This window comes from Silurus aristotelis, assembly GCF_946808225.1.
Source record: "Silurus aristotelis genome assembly, chromosome: 6".
Classification (NCBI taxonomy): domain Eukaryota; kingdom Metazoa; phylum Chordata; class Actinopteri; order Siluriformes; family Siluridae; genus Silurus; species Silurus aristotelis.
The window spans coordinates 20,731,392-20,749,020 of NC_139579.1; the positions used below are offsets into that span (position 1 = coordinate 20,731,392).

Below are 17,629 nucleotides of genomic sequence, written 5' to 3' on the forward strand. Positions count from 1 at the left end.
TGTCTGTTTTTGGGGCACGTATAATATCTGTTCTTCATCCTTTTGGCTCTGTTCTGATAGGACTGCTTCAGAAAGAGGAATGTCAGGCTTGGTATCTGCTGCTGGGCCAGAGGCACTTTCTAATCCCTTTACATCCATCAGACACGACACGTGAATGGTGGAAAAGGAATATCGTCATTTGCCTCATAACAAGTGAGAAACAGTTTGCGGGATAATGACGAGCATATGACTGATAGTGAGTATTAGTTCGGCTTTGATGATCATTAGTGCAGCAAATTTGACTTGAGCAGGTACGATATGCTCAACGCGACCATGAGAAATGTGCATCCTAAAGTTGCTGCTCAGTTTTCGACTCAGCCGCTTAGATACAAGCGGAGCGGTGCATGAAGCATGTCGGCCGTTGTGATGGAGGAGAGGGAATCCCATTTGAAAAGAGCGAACGAGACGGAAAGGAAGCGAGAAACAGAAAAAAAATGTGGTATAAAGAGATCTCATTCCCTCCTCAATAATGTGGGATAAAGACATGGTTTCACATATGGCGTATTGGTAATGGCTCAGCCCAGCACAAATCCTCTCATTTAAGTGCAAATGGCTGTCATTTTGGGAAGCCTGAGCAGCTTCCTGCCAATGTCAGCCTAACCCTATGCTAAGACTTTTATTTTGTTTTTTAAAAGTGAAACACATGAAGAGGAAAGAATTCTAAAAAAGTAGGATTTCTATAATATAACAATACTACTGTTTGTCTTTACATTTTTTTGCCATATTATGTTTAGCCACACAGTACAGAGATTATATTTGGGATTTTATTTGCAGCCAGCAGCATCATTCAGTAACCACAGCACATTTATTTTTTTCCTATGACCCATTTTTAACCCTCAGCCCTAATAATGGGTATATTATGGCATATTTTCTATTTACATCCCTACATAAAAGATCCAGGTGATATGAAACCAGCAGGCTCATACATGTTGACGCTGACAATATTTTCACCTGTGACATCCGCCTTTTTGCATTTGTGGGGGATTAAGTTCTCCTCATTCTACCCCAAGATTTGACATGCAATATAAAGATACTGTAACATGTGACTTGAAAATCTATTTGAGAATGCATTAGACATTTAATAAATTCAAGCTTTTTAGTACAGACGCTGTCCCAGGAGAGGGAAGGACAATCAGTTTGGTAGCATCTCGGCTTAAGGTGTAGATTGGGTCTTTCTATGAAAATCAGTAAAGGGATTGAGGGTGGCTTAAAAAACGCGACGTCTCATCAGACGCATGAAGATTTAGGCACAATGCGAATGGGGGCAAGCAGCTAAAAAAAACAGTGCCAAAAGAAAAAATATATATTTTTATCTTTTTTTACATAAATGAGTTTGATGTTTTTGTCGATCTTTTTAACAATAGATTTTTTGCAGAAAGCAGGTTTAATGAAATCCAGGTGTAGAGTTACAATCCCTGTGAGCAAGCCAAAAGCAACAGTGGCAAAGAAAAGCTCCCGGAGATGACTTGAGGTAGAAACAGACTTGACACGAGTGCCAGAGTTAAAATGCAATCCATCCTCCTTTGGGTGACAGCAGATAGCTTTTTTTTCCATTAGAATAATTATTGTAATAAAGTAATAATTTGAACTATAAGGTTGTGAACCTTCTAGTTTAATTACACATGTTCTTCCGATGCTCTTTGTGCAGGCAAGCCCTGGACAGGTCATGAATTTTTTATGAAAACTGACTGTCAACAGCTATTAGTGAAATACTCAGGAGAGATTAGGATATTGTTTTTTAGTCACTACAAGCGTCGTTTTTTGCTCTACACATGCTAGAGTGACGTGGCTCCTCTTAAGGCCACAGGTTTTAAATTATGAAAGCCTTTGAGTAGATTTGTTTATATCATGCAAGGCCACAGATCAATCAGTCTGGCACTGCGAGCTTGAATATCTTACTTCAGTCGGGGAAAAAAGAAAAGAGCTTGATTTGATGATGCTGTCACTAAAAAGTCATTTAGCCCGAGGCAGGCCGTCTTTGTCCCTTGCCGTTTAGATTGGTTTAGAGAACCACTGGAATGCAGAATTTCAAATGTGTTTCTATCAGTAATGTTCAGAATGCAGTATATGAGCAGGTTATAACTCTTTGCCTTTTTACATGTTGACGCTGTTATAACTCTCTGCCTTTTTGAGTTAGTTTTAAATGCGCAGGGTGGATTTTAATACGTTCTTTCTGGTTGCACAAAATGGAATGGCTATTGCTATTCTGGGATAAACTATAGAGTCTCTAAATCTACTAGCAGCATCTTAGTATCAGAACAAATTAGGCAATTCTGACAAATATCGAAAAGTATCCAAAAGTAGATTTGTTATTATTTAAGACCAAATCAAAACAAACATTTTTGTCACTGATAGTGACTTAAGGACCTAATAATTTACTTGATTGATAATATTTGTCTAAGTAAAGTATGTAATGGTCAGAAATTAAGCGAACACCAGTAGCTTTAGTAAAACTAAGTGTTGTTAGTATGCACAAAATATCAATATTTAAAGTTGTAAAAGAAATTAAAATAAAATATAAAGTATAAACAAAATGTATTCTTCTTCAGTATCAGCTTGAACTTTAGTGAGGGTTGCAGTAGATCCAGAACCTCTCTCAGAAACACGGGGCAGGAGGTGAGACTACTGTACATCTTGGATGTTCATTCACTTACTCATACCTGAAGGCAATTTTAACAGGCCCCTCTCAACAAAATTCCTTAATTTATTTATTTATTTATTTATTTCAAAATCATTAACCATGGTGATTAATATTTGACAAATGGTTAGAAATAATTGAATAAATAATTCAAAGCGATTTGTAAATGTTATGAAGCTTACAGTTCTTAGTATGATTCAATTGGTTGTACAAACTATTCAGTTAAATAATACAAATTATTTAACTGCTCACTATACTAGTAGTCCAATCAGCATGAATAATGATCCCTGTTTCTGTGCTCATTGCATATTCCTTTTTTCAGATGTTTGCTTTCACAACCGTCTATTATCTGTAATTGAAAAGAAAATGGTAATGTACATTCCTTGATTCAAGTGTACTCCATCTTAATGTAAAGGTCAGCTAAATAGCTGTACTGATATATTGAATCCTTGGTACCCTCAAGCTTCCAGTGGTGTTGTTCAAAATAGCATCATACTCATAGTGGAATTTATGGTGATTGTTTGTTGGACTTTCAATATATTTCCTAGTCATTTGATCTAAAATACATATGTATATATTAATGTTAAATTCTTGGCCATTATCTCAATATTTCAATTTCCTCATGAGAGATAACCCTGAATGGAGAAGTATTTTGGCTTTTCTTTGCCCATGAAAATGAATGGCTGTATTAAGTTCTCTGATTATCATGGCATTTTAGAGCAGAGAGCAGCAGGCGTGCCGATCGATACACTTTTAATGGAACAGAGAGAAAGAGAGGAGGGTGGGGAGAGAGAGATTCCAGGACCCTTAGCCATGTTTCTCATTTGTTTCCTGCAGGAAAACCCAGCTCGCTGCTAAGATAAGATGGAGGACTCATTTACATTGCCTCTGTCCCCATACTGCACAGTTGGGTAATTGAGAATAGATTCGAATGCCACATAAGCGAAACCAATGGCTCTATCTGCTTCAAGAAAAACCTGTGTGTGGTGGAGCTAGAATTGATATTTCCTATGATTTTTGAAGGTGCAATGTATTTTCATATCCTCATTACACTGTAGGAGCGCAAATGAAAATAGACAATGCAGCACAGATAGTGACGGTTTGGTTTTTATAATGTTAAATTGTTTCATTTTATTGCCACACGAATTTTCTTTCTGTATTCCATTTTTCGCTATTTCCTCCACTGGGGAGCAGGAGAGGAGTTATGAACTGATATGATGATTCCTTGGCTTACCTTGGCTGCTAAGTGTAATTTACTTTTTTCCCTCCATTGCCCCCAGTCTGCCTCATCACTGCTTTGTTGAATGATGTGCTAATCCATTATATTCTTCAGACAAGTGTATCGACCAGTATAAACAGACCGGAGGGCACAAACTTAAATGAAAGCCATAGTTTTCCCCTGAATCATTTAACTAGCTCCCCAAGCAAATGTGGTCCATATCTGCTTTTTTTTCATTGCTGAATTTACATTAAGAAGCCATTAAAATGGTGGTAAAGTCTATGAGCAGAGACAGTTTTTCATAGTTCTTCTATTGTCTCTTCCTGGAATACCTCTTAACCCATTTCATCGTTCTCTATCACATAAACCTCGAGGTAGTGTCTCCCACTACTGTATGCTTTTTCAACTCATGGTTTAGCACCAGACTTGGGTTGGGGCCCTTACATTACTCTTACTATAACATTTTTTGCATATCTGTTTAGCTAGCTAGTATTTATATAAATAAATGTAATATTAATATAATAATATATAATTAATATTACTCTGAGCCGAATGAGGGACGTGCTACAACTGAGAAAACTTTCCTTTTTTTGGTTTGTTTGTTGTACTCTCCAGTACACACTCATTTGCTGAAAGTTAATAATCAGTGCAGCTGTAGCGCCCGGCAATTTGCTTCGACACAGCCATTAATTATTTGCTAATTGAGACATGAGCATGGAGCCGTTCCCAATGTGCCATGAGACCCTTGCAGCCCCTCCAGAGCCCCCGTACAGCTTTCTTCCAGATGATCATCCGTTCAGACGTCTCTCCCCTACGTCTGCCCACGTTCTCTATAAAATCCACACGCAAACATAAACGGAGACAGAAATGAGCAGACAGACTGTGGGGAATCTCTCAGTGGGTGGATCTAGGCATGATCAGTATTGTGTAAAATACTCAGCACCACAATAAAGAACAATATAAACAAAAACATCTCATGGAGATTGGACACAGCAGCAGGCCTTTGCATTTTATTAATACATTCAAAAGCCTGGTTACTCATCACTTTCTCTAGAGAATCATGCATTTTTTTAGCACTACACATGGCCAAGAAGCACCAACAGCACTTTTTCCCCCCAAAAAACAATTGACATTTGGCATTTTGTATTTTGACCTTAGTTCAGGTTCAAATTTCTTAATTATACTTTTACTATAGTTTCTTTAAACAAAACACTTCAATAACTTTTAAAGACATGGTGCTGTGAATTAAGCAATTGCTCCAACAAGGTAGACTAATGAGTCAATGGGATTTATGATTTGAATGCTTGCTATTGCATTGTTTATTTTTTGAATGCTCTATCTGGATCCTTAGGCTTTAGGGTTTAAAGATGTGTAAGAAAAGCCTTTGTGCGGCTCAGGATTAGGAGGAGATCAAGGTTATGCTTCAGCCATTTTTCTCTAGACACACTACCACTTAAACGTATGTAAGATTACTGCTTTAGGTGGGGCCTTCAATGTAACAAAGTTACATAGTCACAAAGGGCCAAGTTACATAGAGGGGTAGGTTTCAGCCCCTATGCGTTAGGGCACACAGGTCTGCTCAGACTGGCATGGAGCACAGCTGGTGGTTTGGGGGTAGAAACATGCACACTTACACACACACACACACACACACACACACACATTCATATTCATATTTTCCCTGGGTGAATTCTTCACACCACTCATCCATACAAAATTCATGATCTGGTGTGCGTTGTGTGCATAAAATCTGTGGTTTGCCATGGACAAGCCCATTTCTGCTGCTAGAGAAACAGCTGTAGTGAGATTAACATAAATCGGCAGTTGGTTAGAGCGTGTTTAGCAGTGCATTAACAAATTTGCCACCTTAATGAGTCACTAAGTAATTGCCTTCCTGCCCCTGAATGCAAACAGTCCATTACCTACAACTATATGATTTTTCAATACCAAAACACCAATCCCCAGGCTGCTCACTTAACTTGTTTTTAAATTAAGCTGTGCTAGATAGTGTTTTCTCTCCTGCCTGGTGGTATTAATTGTGTCTGTGTGAAGGAGAACGAATGAGAGAGAGAGAGAGAGAGCGAAAGAGAGGGTGCATTGGGAGTGTTTTCACACAGAGTCCTCATTAATGCAGTTTGATCTTGTCCAGGTAGTCACAGTGTCTGCAAATTGCAGCTCTTCTTGGTAACATGTTGTTTACCGGTAACTGAAATATAAAATTTTTTCTATACATTTACTTTAGCTTTAGCTTTCTGGGGAAACGAGTACAAAACAATTTTATTTATTTTATCTGTTGAGCCCCCTGTTTACATGCAGTATGTGTGCCGTAATGCAAGCAGCTATGCTAGAGTTAAACTAGCGTGTTATTTATGGCCGTGTTCACTGAAGTTCTCCAGTCTGTCTCAGTTGTTTGACATGGGCGAGAGCTAAACGTCAGCAGACTTGATAGTCATATTTCAGTATTTTTTATTCAGCGGGTGTTTGCCTTCATTCTTCATGGGACTTCAGCTTGGCAAGCGCAGTACCATCCACATCAAACCCAGTAGGGTGGAAAAATATTAGTTTACACAAAGGCAGAGAAATTAAGGATGATTTTATTTTCTTATCTTCGCCCCAAATTCATTACTTTTGCCGTGTGTAGCAGGCTGGGGGGCTTGTCAGGGAAAACTAATGGTCTGTCTGCTCCATAAAGGAAGTGTTGTTAGCTCGTCCACATTAATAATCAGGGCTCTCTATCCTGTAGAGTAATCTGGATGATCTCAAATTGAAAACAAATAGTAATTTCCCATACTCTATTTAGCTGAAGTGTTCCTTTCACACTTTGTGGAGGGATTTGTTCCACAGTGCTGTGCGACTTTGTGTCTTTCTCTTATTTTTTTTCTTTTTGTGTTTTCTTGGAATCTGTCTCTAGGTGAAGTGTGCCCTTTCAAGTTACAAACACGTCAAAGTACGTTAGAGGGGCGAAAAAGTGCAGACTACGTGAAAATGCTTTTCAAACTCTGTTGAGAATTTAGATTTATTATTCACAAGAGTATAAACCCAAAGTTGTTTTAAAGACAGCAGTAAAACAAATACTTTGTGTTTCCCCTGGTGGTTTGTTTATGTGGATCGTGAAGCTCCTCTTTAATGCACAGATGTATAAGTGCAAGCAAATTGTCCTTGAAATGGAAAAGTGTCAGTGTTTCACCTTAGCATCGCTCTCTGCTCTTTAAAGAGACTATGATTAAGTGATGACTACTTTGTTGTTTGCACGTGGCGGCCCCATCCATCCCATGCTCGCCACTTCCCCTTACACACACACACACACACACACACTTTTGAAGACATAAACATATAATGAAAGACAGAGACTAGAGTCAGTGTGAGTGTGTGACTGAGTGAAGAACCGCAACAACCTCTAAATGTGAAGTAAAAGTGGGTTGGATGTAAGTGAAACTTTTACTGGGATTCTTTTTTTGCCTTTTCCTTGATAGTATTTTCAGAATAAATAAAACCCCTTGTTAAAAGCGACTCTTTCATTCAGGTGGATTTGAAGAGTGTAGCTGTGGGAGGGTGGCAGAGGGAGGACAAGAGAGAGAGAGAGAGAGAGAGAGAGAGAGAGAGAGAGAGAGAGAGAGAGAGAGACACAGAGAGAGAGAGAGAGAGAGAGAGAGAGAGAGAGAGAGAGAGAGAGAGAGAGAGAGAGAGAGAGAAAATGTGACGGTCCGGGAGATAGAAAGTTAGCAGTTTTGTGTACTTGGCAAGGTCATCTTTAACAGCTGAATGTATGGATCCTTTGGGACAAAGGTAGAAGCAGGCAGAGCCAGACTAATAACAAGAGAGAAGGTGGTGTGTGTGTGTGTGTGTGTGTGTGTGTGTGTGTGTGTGTGTGTGTGTGTGTGTGTGTGTGTGTGTGTGTGTGTGAGAGTGAGAGTTGGAGAGGGGTGGTGGGGGGAGGAGGGGGAGGGCGCTGCAGTCAAACCACAGACTGGATTTACCTTGCTATGAAATTAATTGCCCCAGCAGTCCCTCCCTATGACCCTGCAATCACAGTGGTGAGGGAATGCAGCTACAGGCAGGTGTGTGACACTCCGACAGCTATGTCCTCCACTCAAAGAAAAACATCGAGCTTCTTGATCAAATTGTTCACCTTATAGTGGACATAAAACTGCCAGCAACTGCTTGACTGCCTACATTTAGACTACAGTTATGCAGTAGGGTCTGTTACTAAGAAGTATACAACATAGTGAATCTTATTCCAACAGCTGGTCTGTCCACACGTAGCTGTGCTGAAGCAGAGGGCGTCTGCTGCTGTGGTTTCACTGACGGAGACCTGTAATTGCACTGCCCTTGTAAGTGAGCACAGGGCAGAGAGGAAAAGCGTGAGCTTTATATTTATTGCCACCGTTCACTGGCTTGTTAGTTTTTAGTGCACCATGTTTTTTATTCTCTATGGGCAGTGGAGAATGGCTCAAAAACGACTTTTTAAAGAGCAGCGTTATTATGAACGCTCTTGCCATTTGAGGGATGCATTTCAGTTATTTATGCCCTGGCTCCTGCATTTGTGTAAACATAAAATCCCATGCTTTATTACATCCCTCCTGCACCCAGCGCCTTGACCCCCGTCCTCGTAAATTGAGAAATAGTGGGGAACTAATGGAGACAGATGGGACTATGGCATGCCATTTACTCAAATTGGTGAAGTAATTAACCTCGAGGTGCCGGGGGTTTGCGAGAGAGATTGTCGGAATATCTCAGCTAGTCAGATAAACAGACTCCCGGCCTAACCACCTTTGACAACTGCATCATAAACTAGACTCATTCTCTTCAATTGACCTGTCAACATCTCAAGACCGAATAAAGATTTGTATTGCCGTGCAGTTAGGAGGACTGGCAGCGGGTGGCGGGGCCACTGCATACAAAACTATGCAGCCACACACTCACCCGATACACACACACACATTCTCTATTAGCAAACGTTCAGATTGTGTCTCACATTGAGTCAATTAAAAAAAGCAGATGCACAGAGTTTAGCATGTGTCCCAGGCAACAACAGGAGAAATAATAGCATCATTACTTATATACAGCATTTCTGTCCAGAAAGGGGTTAGAAAAAAAACCTTAATTATTGTTACACCCCAAAAAGGTCAATTTTTATGTGGTTGTTAAGGTGACAATGTTGACGAATCTTGATTCAGGGGATTCGATGTTTCTTTTGTGGTTTAGAATTATAACTTTCTGTTCTAGTTGTTAGAACTGCAGGATATTTGTATGCCAGAACTGACTAAGAGTGCACGAAATTTAATGGAAAGCCATATCAGCTGAAGTCTTTTAAATTACAAATTTAACACAGAAATCTCAATCAAATATTAGTCTGAATCACAATTTCACATGTTGACCATGTTAACATGCATCATGTGCCTGTAACATCAATAATCAGATAACGTATTATTAGATTTTTCCGCGTATTTTCTCCCGGTTTATATGTGTCTTTTTTTTCGTAGGTGTGTACGATATATGCCATTTACGATGATGTCGTAATTGTTGTTTTAACGATGTGCAAAACCCAAACAAAACACACTACAGAGTGCATGCATACATTACATTACGTCTAGTAGGATAGACGTGTGCGCATTTAGAATACGTTCTTTCGCTGCATGATTCAGTCTATTAAAATGCATTTGGAATGATCAAAAGATACAAGATGTGGGACATAAAATGAGTACACATATCATTTCATACTGTTAATCAATATCACACGAAAAATTAAAATATATTTGATCATTTATATTATATTATAATATTACAAAAAACTGATTTCATTTGCCTAGTAACAGCCCAAATGTGTTTTGTTTCTCTAAATTTGACTTTATAAAGGCTTTATATTTATTCAAAATATAATAAATCTATTTAAACCTTTTGGAACAGATTAATCTCTGTCACTGCTGTGAACTGACCACCACACAGAATATGAAAAATATTAAAAGGTTTTAGGATTCAGCAGTCCATGGTGATCCTAAAGTCTTCTTCTTCTTTTGGCTGCTCCCATCAGGGGTCACCACAGCGGATCATTCATCTCCATACCCCCCTGTCCTCTGCATCTGTCTCTTTCAAATCAACTACCTGCATGTCTTCCCTCATCACATCCATAAACCTCCTCCTTGGCCTTCCTCTTTTTCTCCTTCCTGGTGGCTCCATCCTCAGCATTCTCCTACCGATATACCCCATGTCCCTCCTATGAACATGACCAAACCATCTCAATCTCGCCTCTCTCATTTTGTCCCCAAAACGTTCTACATGCCCTGTCCCTCTAATAAACTCATTTCTAATCCTCTCCATCCTCATCACTCCCAATGAAAATTTGCTACCGTCATCTTACTGTACCATCACAATAGCACACTCAGCAAAATATTGTCTAATTATCGGTATCGTAGAATCCCAGAAAAATCAATTAAGATATATTTTGTCAATATCGCACACCCCTTCTTTGTCTTATTTATCATTACAGTATGCAAAAAAACCTGCTTGCTTTTTAGGTTGACTGTCGAACATCAGCCAGCTTTTAACATGGCAGAATTAGGATAACCAGAGATGATTCTACTGTACATCTTGTACTTACATATAGTGCTCAAGAAAACATTGCATATAAAAGTTTTTTTTTTTTTTTTTGCAAACCATGTTTACAACAATTGTCTGTATTAATAATTTTTTTATTCACCAGGGTTATTGCAATGTGTTTATACAAATAATTTCATGCTAGGTCTAGCTTTCTAAGTGTCAAGTGAATATAGAGTGTACAAATTGCATGTAACCCGCCTTGTAACTTTAGAGGCACTCTTTTTCATTGCTCTCTTTTCTACATAGTTTTAAATCTCTGCTCTAGGCTAGAACAGCAGTCTACCTGATTCTGTGGTCTGTACTGACACCAACACTGACACATAATTGTATTTGTTTGTGTGTTTGTGTGTTTGTGTGTGTGTGTGTGTGTGTGTGTGTGTGTGTGTGTGTGTGTGTGTGTGTGTGTGTGTGTGTGTGTCAGGCTGTCTGTATTTGGGGCTGGCTGCCTAGAACACACATACCTGACACATTTTCATAGCTGTGACATCTGATATGACAGTGATGGGTGATTTGGGTCTGGCTCTAATAAGTGAATTAATCGGAGGTAAAACATAGCAATCTGTCATGTCCCTGATACCTTAACAGCTGGCCGGCTTGTCCGTTAGTGACAAGCTAGTTTGTCCTGTGCAAATCTTCTGTCACCCCCAAAAAATGGAGCCACGTTTTAAAGCGAGGAGGGGGATGGGTGCTGAGAATGATGTGACCGTGGTTGGGGCGAGTGAGAAATGTATTGTCAGGCTTAGCCAGCTGTGCCAATAATATTATCTTCTGTAGCATTCATCACAGCACTCTTGCAGCACTTCCTCCAGCATCTGCTCCAGCACCTCCTCAGCTCAACTCCTCCCCTAGGAGCTTAGCAGCAGGAACGGGGAGGGACTAGCAGCTTCTTCACCTAGGGGAGAGAGAGAGAAAGGGTGAGAGAAAGCATGCATGTGAGATAGCTGCAAATGATAAATGAGGCTCTATTACCATCCCTTAAAGATGTGAACACAGTCATTAGGAAGCAGGGCAAATTAAATCGCTCACATGTGGAATTAGAGAATTGTTACATGCAGTAAATCGTGTCGGTTGTTTACTCTGTGTCCTTGGTAATGCTGAATGCTGCTGTAAAGGGCATGCAACATGAATATTATAGTAAGCTCAGGGTTGAATGGTTGGACAGTTTCAATACACTGTCATGCTCTTTTGGTTGCCATGGTGATCCAGAGGTCTTGTCTGTATTGAGCTGCTATACATCTTAATGGACTTCTTCTAATCTATGGTCATATGAAACGTAGATCTGGAAATTAATAGAAAATAAGTTGTTTCTTATACCTGTGAAAGTCGCAGAAATAAAAACTTTGGAGCAACTTTTTCTCCTCACTTGTCTGAAAGAAATGGCTGCACTTACAAAGGCAGGATTATGTGTTGTGCTGGGAAAGTTTAGCTTCCCTTTGAGGCTAATATCGCAGCATTAGACATGAAAGGCTATTGGGCCTCTGACACATATTTAGGTGTGTGTGTGTGTGTGTGTGTGTGTGTGTGTGTGTGTGTGTGTGTGTGTGTGTGTGTGTGTGTGTGTGTGTGTGTGTGTGTGTGTGTGTGTGTGTGTGTGTAAGCAGAGGCCCAGAGGCAAACGACTGGCTTTGTGCAATATAAAACTCTCTGAACACCTTTGGCACCAGGCTGCCATGGACTTGACACCTCGCCAAAAGAAACCCACAGAGACAGGACTTTTGCAAATACAACATTGAATCGATTAGCATTAGCATGCTTAAAATACCGTCATTAAACCGTATAGTCTTGGATTAAAGGTCTTAGAGATGTAACTTATTTAAGTTGTGCAGGATAATATTGTCTTTAAAGTGATTTTATGCATGATACAATAGGTATTAAGTGTTTCTGTGAAGGGTAAAACTTTAGGGTAGCATAGGATTCAATAGGTTATTCAAACTGTCAGTAGATAGTAAAGTAAAAGAGGTATAGGGGAACATGGTCTTTGAATAAGGAAACATTTTTTTTTTTCTCCCTGTTTGCAGCAGTGTTTAAAATTTTTGCAAGCGAATTGTTGTGGCTTGGTAGAGATGAACCAAACAGCAGGTGTGAGCTGGCAACTCTGACGAAAATTTGGCGGATAATACAAAAGGGGGTTCTGTGTAAACAATGTTTTATAGCTTTTTCTTTTTAGTAAGCCTCTTTCCATTCGACACTAAGTGCCAGCAAGGTAGATTTGTAATCCTAACAAGCACAAGACTATTCAGCTGAATTTGGAACTGCTTGATGTCTAATATCGTTTTCGGGCCCTGGATCAAACAGCAAACAAGGTTAGACAGCTGTGCTGGCCACATAGATTTTGTCCTGCCTTATCATTTTGAGCATGAGCATAGTCTGTCCTTCTGCAGTTTGGGTTCAGCTCTTAGAATTGGAAATGTGCAGTGGATGAGAGGATATAGGTGAGATGTGGAGCTTTGTTCTGTGGTTTGCTCCAAGGTCTGCACTACTCTGCTTAGTGCTGCTAGTTGTACAGGCACTGAGCCTCCTGGTGTCTGGATCATAAGCCCTGTTTGCAGTGGAGCCATAAATTTTGCTTACCCAACAAGAATGAAATGTCAGCCAGGCCTCAGTTTGACAGACGCATTTGTCTGACTAGGAAGACTGAGAGGTTTTTTGTGTTTGTGTGTGTGTGCACGAGTTAGGATGAGGGAATTTTTCTGTCTGTCATTCTGCTACTTAAAGTTTGCAAACATGAAAATCAAAAGCGTAAATGTGTATGCAGTGCCCTCTTAAGCATCTACTGTTGCTCTAGGGAAGAACACTACATTGTGTACTGCTTAAAGGCATGTATATTTCCTGTTTGTATTTATGATTTGTGTTTGGGTATCCAATAAATGAACTGTGCCTCAAAATATATATCCAATCATAAAAAAAAGGCCATGAGCACCTAATACTCACTAAAGCCAAGTAAAACAAAAGTAACCTTTTTATATCATCTTCATTTCATGAGTGTGTGTCACAGCATAGTAGCAGACAGAGGCAGACAGACTCTAAACAGCTCTAAACAGCTTCTTAGTTCTTGATAAACGAGTGGGCAGGTCTGCAGCAGTTTGTATTCTAAGCAATTAAGCATGAACCTCTGCACCATACTGTGACTGTTAAAAGGCAAACAGGTCTATTTGGGCCTCAGGACAACTGATGAAGGTTCCAGGGTTAGATTAGTGGATGCTCGGGGGTCATAAATGCACATTTTGTTACAAGATTTCTTCAGTTAAGTTCCTTTAACCTCTTCTCACAGTGCACTGGTTCTTATATTTATATCAGTCTATACATATTAATCATTTCTAGCACCACAATACCGTTTTAACACAAATTTCACAACTCTTTACAATAGAGCTGCTACTGATTTTTTACTTCTGTTTCTTGTTTTCTGAAGATGCCATATTTCATAGAATACCATACAGTATGCAAGTAATAATATGTATATGTACCCTAAAACTATTTAGGCCCCATTTCCACCTACATTTATTACATTAAAGTATATTATTATTAACCTAGAGGTAATTTTTCCCCTTACAACCATGTTGCATGTGTATGTGTGCACATGGATAGAATTTTTTTCCCGTCCATCCATAGACCAGGGTTTTTTAAACCATTGCTGCAGCATTCTAGCCAATGGCTTCATGGTTGTCTTCTTGGTAAGTGCTTACACTGAGGAGAGTTCTGTTGACTGGCATCTGATGATAGTGTCCTCCTCTCTTCAGCACTCATTTCCTGTTTCACAGAGGAAGCATAGGCTGGTTGTTAAAGCCCTTTTGAAGGGAACCCTATCTCTGAGAGACACATCTGTAATAAATTTGGGGAGCGCACAGCCCTGTGTATCTGATCCGACTCCTCTATTCATCACATTTGCAGATTGTATCATGGTAATCTTATCCCTTTGGCATTTAATTTTATTGGCTGGGCATTCCTAGGAGATATTACCTGAGAAGGTCTTTAAAAAAGAAGCTTTAAAAATGTTCAAGTCGGGTGTCTGTGCCTTGAGCTTTCACACATGTAACAGGCCCCTTTTGACAAGATCTGCAGCTCGTCCCTGAAGTCGAGAGGGATACGTTGGTCTTCCTTTGATAGCGCTTCACCTAAAGCACCAGTGCAGAACGCTCTCATCCTGAGCTGTTTAAAGCATACCAATTTGACACCTTGGGCTGAAAAGGGGGCTTTGCCACCAGTGGCATCTTAAGCAATGGCCGACAGGAAAGATGACTTTTTATTCCTTGAACTGGACATTGATCCAATTACAGATGTCAGTCTTTTTCTGTGATGTTCACGTACAGTGAAGCTGTCTGTCCACAGCTTATCATAGGCCACAATACTTTTTTGTTTATTTTTTTTAGCCTGATTTATGAGGGTTTTGAAAAGGTATAGTGATCCCATAGGCTTCAGTAATACACAAGACTCAGAGCCTGCCGAAATGCCATGCATAAGCACAGTCTCCACCTCTACCCTACATTCCTTTTTCTACTACCTTGTTTGATAAATCAATGTCTTATTCATTGAACCATGTCAAAGATTACCTGAAGAAGACCTTCTCCTCTTCCTTTTTTATGTGTTTCGCTGATAAAAGCAAGTGATGATCTGGGCCTTCTTGTCCCCAGTTGGATGTTCTAATGAACCCACAGGCTTGCTGAAGTTAACACGTCTCCGAGCCGTTCCTTTTCCTCCACAGCGCCTGACACTACCAAATCCACCTCTAGATCCAGAGAGCAGTAACACATATAGAGATGTTGCACACTGAGGCTTTAGCTTCACAAAGTCAGGTTCACAAATCCATTATCCACTATCTGAAACTCTATTTTTTTGTTTCTCAGGCAGATCGATCTCACATTCCTCATATGATTCACACTTTCTGATTATTATGCCGTGTATTCTGATGCTCAGCTTCAGTAAATCAGACTGTCCTCCGGCCAAACGGAGTCACTAGCTTTACACAATCCCAGCTTTACAAAAGCAAGCACGCTTATAATGAATTGATTGTGCATTTGTGGTAAAGAAAAAGAATGATCTCTTTTGCTGACAGAAAGTCACCGCTTCCCTTCTTTATTTGTTCTCTGTTGATTCATCATGCATGCAGTGTGTTCCCAAGCTCAGAATTAGTCATCAATTGTGGCTCTTTCAGAAAAAAAAAAAACATTGGTGCTGTTTTTCCTGCAAAAAAAATAAAGAAATAAATGAAAAAAAAAATCACATTCTCTTTAATTAGAACTAATGCTCATGCTGCTGGAGTAATTTAAATAAATTTTGAAAAAGACTTGTATTTGCAAAGAAATTACTCAGCAATCAACTCTTTGTTATTGTGATATACAATTTACATTTTACTGTCTTGTGAGCACCTAATGAAATATACCTAATGTAATTATTAATTCACTGATTAATGCCTTAAGCTAAGTTTTTTGACACTAAGGCAAATCTTTACTTAATGAGCGCGTCAAGGTCATTGTCAAAGAACTTGTCAGCGCACTTGCCTACAGTCTTTATGGGTTTGTACATTCAATATAGAGTTATTTTATGTATCAGTGTGCAATCTGCATTGTTTCCTTTTAAATGCAGCATCGCTCTTAGCAGTTTGTGTGACCGCTTTCTCTGCAGAAATCCTTGTTGGGAACAAAGGACCCAAACAAAGACGCTGTGCATGAACGGATGCTTTGTTGGGAAAGTGGAAGCTGAGTATGTGGATGCATGCAACACTCAGAGGTCTGAGTCAGTCATTTACAGGCAGACCATTACCTCTTAGGCATGCTCACAAATCCCATGTGTGCTGTAGAGAAAGAGGGATACAGACAGCTATGCTGCTCCTACTGTTCTTCATCAGTATATGTTTAGCCTTTAAACCAAGGATAAGCATTTCTCTAATAGAATATACTCACACATATACAGAAAATGCAGCATAGAATGCATTGTAAAAAAAAAAAAAAAAAGATTAAAATAATGGTGTTTTATTATTCTGTCATGTGCACATGTGTGACCTCCTGCAATTGGGCTTTTTTCACCTGAAAGAGAAAGTTGCCAAGCCCATGCACAGACTGTTCGAGAGAGCTTGACAAAGAATATGAAGATTAGTGTTTGCTGCCTCCCAGGTGAGCACAGACAAGTGGAATGATAGATGGATGGAAGTATGAATGGGTGGATCAGTGGGTGCTCATGAGAGCATGTGGGTTTGGTTGCTGGGTGTAGAGTCTCAGAGGAAGAAGAAGAGAAATAAATCTGGCACCGAGCCCATTTCTCAGACAGCTTTGTCTGTGTTTGTTGCCGTTTCCGCTTATGCACTGCTGGAATCAGCAGCTGGAAAAGAAGTTGCTCATATACAACTTCCTCTGACAGGCCATAATGATGCAAGAAACATGAGAGGAGGACTCATTCTCACCTAGACATATACAAGACATTCAAAGGGGAAAAAACAGGGTTTGACTTATAATGTTAATACAAACACAGTTGAAGAGATAAAATGGATGATGGATTGAAATAGACTTGGATTTCTTTTTAGATTTTTGAACATGCAGTGCATTCAACATCACTAGCCTGACAGTTACTTACTGACAGTTTGTTAATATTGATTTTTACACCCAGCTTTTTGTGTCTCCTCATCTCAGATTTTGTCCTCGGCAGCCATAGATATGCAGGAAACGGCTCAGTGGGCAACAGGGGGGCAGATTGCTGTTCTGACAGAGTTAGGTGTGTGGAAGCAGGCCAGAGCATTCACCCATCTGCAGTGTAGACATTAACCTTTAAGCCATGGAACAGTTCTGAACTGCAATCACAGCTCTATGTGTCCAAGAATATGTGTGTGTGTGTGTGTGTGTGTGTGTGTGTGTGTGTGTGTGTGTGTGTGTGTGTGTGTGTGTGTGTGTGTGTGTGTGTGCGCGCGCACGCACGCACATTATAGAAAGTTCAGTAACTGTATCATCCCCTGCTTTGGAGCCCTTGTATATCTGGATCTTTATAATTTCCCTCAAGGTGCCCTGGTGCCAGCAGCAGTCTCCCAGCATAAATCAGAAAACTCACTCAGCCAGCAACAGCAGCGTCCTTCTGCCTGAGCCTCTGCGCTGGGGAACTGAGGACGTGGAGCAGCAGACAGGCTGAAAGAGCAAGACAGCATGAATTGAGAC

The 17,629-nt window shown here is 39.9% G+C and overlaps 1 protein-coding gene across 4 annotated transcripts in view; it reads left to right on the top strand.

Moving 5' to 3' along the window:
* Window positions 1-17,629, top strand: part of npas3 (neuronal PAS domain protein 3) — a 231,625-nt gene that overhangs the window by 160,311 nt on the left and 53,685 nt on the right. The gene's annotated exons all lie outside the window — the stretch shown is intronic.